At 42.2% G+C, this 6,327-nt stretch overlaps 1 pseudogene; it reads right to left on the reverse strand.

Annotated features, from left to right (window-relative positions):
• Window positions 1–654: 654 nt before the first annotated feature.
• LOC124660034 lies at window positions 655–4,078 on the reverse strand (annotated as a pseudogene).
• Window positions 4,079–6,327: the final 2,249 nt, after the last annotated feature.

The raw sequence follows: 6,327 nt of genomic DNA on the forward strand, positions 1-6,327 counted from the left end.
ATTGTGTATTTTTTTTTTGAAGGAAAACGATCTTAGCTGTTTTATTTAATTGGCAAGATAGTTACATCATTTGCTAGTACAAAGATGAGAAAATCAGGGGGATCCTCATGCCAAGATACCGACAAGGGTCCTTCTCCCTTTCTAGCTAATGAATATGTCTAATATCTATGATCGGACGACGATGATGCTTGTGCACTATTTTCTTTTTGGAGGCGTCGCTTTTGGAGAAGCTGGACTTCAGGCGCTATCTTGGTGGTGTTAGTGCCGTTGTTTCAAGGAATAGATTATTGTAGTGGGACTTTTCTTTTTTGTAGTTCTTTTTTTTCGGATTGTGCGTATCCGTAGTGTCGCTAGGGCAATGCGTTGTTGCAGAGGCTGGGTGTAATTGATATCTCCGCGATATTAATATATACTCTTTATCGAAAAACTAATGGATCTGCCGCTACATTAGCTTCCCTAGGGCAACAACTAAAACAAGCAACTGCAAAATTACGACTAACAAAATTACATTCTAAATTAATCGCAGCTGCAGGACCAAGGGAGTTTCCGCCATTGTACTCTTTTACAGCAACGGACAGTACGTGAACCATTTGATTTACGGGTTGCGTGTTAATTTGATTCCTCACGGCGCTCCATGTTCTCCGGGAGTACCGATTAGATTTCAGAAACTGAATCCGACACAGTTTTCGCGCGGAAATTCTGAAATCTTTCCTGAAATTTCTTTCGGTCCCAGGTCTGCTCTTCATCGTCCTTGGGAGGAGTACCTTCATTCGATGCTTGTACCTGAGAAAGACAGAAGCAAAATTTGATCAATACTACTTATCAGGAAGCACGATCCAAAACAAACTGAAGCATTGGTATAGGTGGATCATCGAGAGCTTGTACCTCATCCACGCTGACTGGTTCCATAGGCGGCCTGATATCAGGACTAATGCTGGGATGATTATGATGGGCGTCGACTGCGAGCTGCAGCTTAGCAACCGCTTCCTTCACCTCCCCAACTGTGACTCCATCACGATCGATCCCAACGAAGACCCTCCTAATGGAAGGAAGGTTCACCAGACCGAAGGAGAAATCACCATTGCCATCCTCCTTTGCCTTCCTCACTCCGAAATTGAAGAGAACTGCTTCAGCACTCGGCAAAGCTCCTTGTTGGAACATTACCTGCCTAGGTGACTCACAGTACAAGGAGAAGGCTCTCAAGCAGTGGAAACCAGCGTCGGCACCAATGAATAGCAGCCTTTGCATTTGTTGGGCGCTATGTAGCGCGAGAATACGAAGAACCGGCAGACTCCCAAGGGTTCTCAGGTCCTGCTGCTGGACTTCCTTGAGACCAATGATCAACTCAGAGAGGTTCCAAAGAAGAGCGGGGTCACTTTCTATCCACACTGGCATTTTTGAGAATTTGCCGAGCATGAACAAGTCAAAAATACGAAGATGTGGAGGGGGAACCCAACATTTTCCCAAGAGATCTATGGATGGAAAAGACCCACGAATGACTACACTTTGGATATTGTGTAGTTTGGATAAACACGCCACAAAAGCTTCCTCTAACTTTGAGCCCACATGCTGCTCAAACTTAATTTTGATCTCAATCAAGTTTGCAAGCTTGCACAGCTCTTCGATAATGTCTAGGGAAGCCGGGATCCTTCTCAGCACCTCCATAGATGTCAACTTACCCAAACCACCAGCTGGTAGCCTTGTGCAGTAGCCATCAACATGTAGACATATCAATCTTCTTAACTCATAAACGGTACATGGAAGTTCCTTTAGATCAGGATTCTTCTTTAAATCCAACACCTGCAAAAATTGGAGCTTGCCTATCTCTGCTGGGAGTTCACGGATATCTGTACCTGCTAGACCTAGGTACCTCAGGTGAACTAAATTCCCAATATCCCTAAGATTACCATGCTTACCATTCTCAAGGTGACAACCACTTAAATCCAATACACGTAAGACAAGAAAGCTCGAAAGAGGTGGCATTAGTTTAATAGCAGGCTGAAAGATAGTAATGGACCTCACTTGTGTCATGGAAACAAGAGTTGTCGCCTCATGATCTCCTTTCTTACTTTGGAGGGATAGCCTACGAACATTACTTTGAGAAGACATGCTATCCTCTTTGTGATCCAATATAGTTACAAAGTTTTCTTGGCTTGACAAGGAACAAATGAGCTCGAGTACCATATCATGCAAACGACAACGTGTTGCATTGCCTTTGAAATCTATGCATGGCTGGATCATGCATTTGTTCAAAAGTTCACTAAAGTAACTTTGCCCAACCTCAAATAAGCTACGCTCTGTAACTCTGTGTTGGATAAACCCTTCAGCGATCCATTTCCATATCAGTTCATCTCTATGGATCTCATGATCTTCTGGATATATACTTAGATACAATAGACAAGTCTTCAGATGGGACGGTAGGTTATAATAACTTAGGGACAATATTGTCATCATGGCCTTCACATCAGAACTATGTCCAAGTCCAGAACCAATAGAGCCACATACCCACTCCCACTCCCTTGGATCTACTATTTTACTAGGTTCGTCCAATAGACTAGCCATGGTAATGATAGCTAATGGTACACCGCCACACTTTTTCAAAATCCTCATGGATACCTCAGTCAAGTGCTTGGGACATTTACCATCAGAGCCAAATATTCTTCCATAGAACAATATCTGGGAACTCTCTAGTGGAAGGCGATTTAGCCTAAAGGAACCACCAACTTTTGTAGCAATATCAAAGTCACGGGTGGTTGTCATTATTCTACTTGCACAACTATTCTCGTTCAAAGCCAATTTTATTATTTTCCATGATTCTATCGTCCATATGTCGTCAATGACAATTAGGTACCTATGTGGAAGGAAATAGATTAGGAGGCAGATAAGTGAATATTACCTAGTTAAGTGAGATATAAAATAAGCTGAGGACTTCCCAATTGCATCTATCAGTTAACACAGTAGGGTGCACACACAAAATACATTTTGGAAGCCAAAGACAATGGATGGAATAAGATTAGATATATATGAAAAATGAATGAATACAATGAAATATATAAATTTAAAAACAGTTGTTCCTACAAATTTCTACATATGTTGTTTGATCATAATCATGCTAACATTTTATCTAGAACAAGAATGACTAGGTCTCAGATAGTGGTAGCCAACAGAAGGTTCAAATTTATGGTGGACAATATAGAGAGTATATAATCGGCGGTTTATATATATATGCAAAAGCAAGGTGATATTTATGTGTACCTCTTGTTGTGAAGGAACATCTTCAGTTCATCTATAAGTTGTGTATCATCCCACGATGCTTCGTTGATATTGGCATACTTTTGCTGATCAAGCTGATGTAGCATCTTCTTGAAAATCCTTGCCATGTCAGGATTCTGAGACACAGAAACAAAGGCTGCACACTGGAATTGCGACTTCAGTTTGTCGTAGACAGCTTTTGCCAGAGTTGTCTTGCCCAAGCCTCCAAATCCAACAATGGAGACAATCTCCATTGGACTGGTGTCCTTTGACAACCTCTTGATTAGCTCGTCTCTGGGCTCATTGATGCCAACAAGGTCTGTAACCTTGTTGTACAAGGCTGATATACGAGGATCAAGAGTTGTTGCAGCTACATTAGCAACCACACCGTCAACTTTGTACCTCTCACGGCGGGCGGCCACATCCTGCACCTGGTCCTTGATGTTCTTGATGGCGTCGGCAATCTCATGGCGAGTCTTGCCTTTCTTGAACAAGGTGGACATCTTCTTTACGAGGGCCTTAAAGCCATCCGAGTTGGCCGGGGGATTGGATCCCTCGACGCGCACCAGGAAGCTATCAATGACATCGTCCATGTGGTAGGACAAGTCCCTGACAATCTGACATCGTTGGCCCAGAGCCGGACATTCTCATCGAGCTGGTCCAGCGGAACCTCGGCCACCTTACGGAGGGCAGCGTGCATGCTCGTCATCTCCCTCGCGAGAGATTCGACGTCTTTTCTCACGCCCTTCTGCAGCTTGTACTCATCCTTCAGGACCTCGCCAAGCTTGGGCAGGAGGGAGCCCATGGCCCCTGTTACCAGATTCATCGCCGGCGCTCTCTGTGTTTTTTTGCTCCCTCTCTCTCTCTCTCTCTCAATTTGCTATGCTCTTTGGTTGGCTGTTTGCTGTGTGGTAGTGGCGGCATGCACGGTTGCTTTTTATAGAGCCCGAACGAGCTCAGCGCCTCATCTTATCATCAGATTAAATAAACTTGATCTCAAAAAAACGATTAATATACTCCACTAGGTAGCTGCCGACCGGTACCAGCGCCATATGAACAATGAACTGCTCCTGACGTGACTAGTAAACATTTGCCCCAAAATAGTATGGTAAACACCTGCATTAGTGTGTCAACGGCCAGCGAGCCTGTTTTGTCCTTAGTTCTCTATCTTGTCGTTTGCTTTGCTTTGCCTTTTTTTTGTATACAGTACCTACCACCCCCCAAAAAAAAAACCCAAAAGCGAAGTATATAGCGGCAGAAAAATACAGTACAGGATAAAACGCAGACAACAGAAAAAGTTCAGGGAACAACAGGGAAAAAGTGCAGTAGACAACCCTCAAACCATAGCATGCACAGCGGAAAGAATATAGCTACATAACGGTAGATAATTACCGTAGAGAAAATGGATAAAAAGTGCAGTTAGAAAAAATACACAGTACACAACAGTTAACAAATGTTGTTGTCAATAGGCAACTGATAACATACAATAAAGAAAAAGCATTAGATAAGAAGAAAATGGCGGTGATCTCTCTGATACAAATCTCCACTGTAGCGGATGAGAGCGGTGATTCTACTATGCACACAATCTACCGTGCATACCTCACCTTCTCTCTCTTCCACTTTTGGTACTAGAGATTGTGCCAGCTTTCTTCTCTCCCGTCCACACTTAATAGGAACTAGTCCTAAAACTTGAAAAGTGTATAGCTTTTAAACCAGAAGTTTAATTTGAAAATAGTTTGAATATTTAGATTCCTAGCGAAGAAAGCTTCAAAACATCATATTGACTATATTTTGACAATATTTAAAAATTGACTTTTGAAACCTGATATAACCTTGAAAAACTTTATGACACATGGTGAGTTTTTTTAAAATTGTTTCTTTCACAAGGTTTCAAATTTTTTCATCATAGCTAGAAAATAATTGGTAATTTCCTTAGAGTTTAAACAATAAAATAAATCGATGAAAACAAGATAGCGAACTACTTTAATATTTCACCATACTTCAAACTTGTATTAGACATGCTCAATAAATTTCTTAGTTAGACTTTAATTTTGTTCTATTGGGTTTAATTGTGAATCATGATGTTTCGTTGTGTTTCAAAATTCAGGGTTTGAATTTTGTGAATTTTGTGCTTCTTTAAAAGATACTATCATGGAAATAAAAACATACGTTCAAGCAAATTGTTATTTTGATAATTATCCTAACATACGAGGTGCATTTAAATTTAGGATTAAAAATTAAATAGGTGGAACTAATGGATGGAAGAAAGAGTATGATGGGTGTCATAGGCAGTGTACCATATGCATGCAAAAATGACGGAGAGATTCCTTCCATGTCCAAATCTCAAAGCAAGCCGAAGAAATCGATGGTGCATGCCTGCACGTACACCTGGGCAAAGTTTAGGCCGGGCTTAAAAAATCCCGGTGGTAAAAAGTCAGGCCCAAGCCCTGTCGGGCCTGTAATGTAAGCCCGAACCCAGCCTGAACGCGCAAAAATCCTGGCCCAGCCCGGCCTGAGAAGCCCGGCCCGAGCAGGCTTAAACACGCAAAAATGAAGGCCCGAGCCCGGCCCAGCCCAATGATCGGGCTCAGATTTCAGGCCCGAGTCCAGCCCAAATTGCAAGCCCGACCCGGCCTGGGCCATACGGGCCGGGCTGCCCATGCCCAGCTGTACCTGCACGTGACCTACTGTGCACGCTAGAGTTGAGTTTCTCTGTAGCGCGGATGCCATTTTTCATCACACATTTTGGTAGTTAATTTTTAAACATATGAGCATTAATTGCAGTGGATGATATTAAGAAATAATAGACTGTGTAAAGTACTGATGTGTTTCTCTATACTTAGAGAAAATACATAGTGCGCCATATTATTTTGCTTTTCTGATATCATATGGAACGTTTAAAAAAGATTGTCTTATCTACCACGGTATGGTACTCCAAAAATAAAGGTCACAAGGTAAAGAAATAAAATAACAGACCCACAACTATGGATAGGCGGTGAACGTGACAAAGAAAGTTCAATTTCATTGCCCCATGGCCTGCCTGACGATGTGGCGTTTCGACACCAATTCAAGTCA

The sequence above is a fragment of the Lolium rigidum genome, chromosome 6 (genome assembly GCF_022539505.1).
Source record: "Lolium rigidum isolate FL_2022 chromosome 6, APGP_CSIRO_Lrig_0.1, whole genome shotgun sequence".
Taxonomy (NCBI): domain Eukaryota; kingdom Viridiplantae; phylum Streptophyta; class Magnoliopsida; order Poales; family Poaceae; genus Lolium; species Lolium rigidum.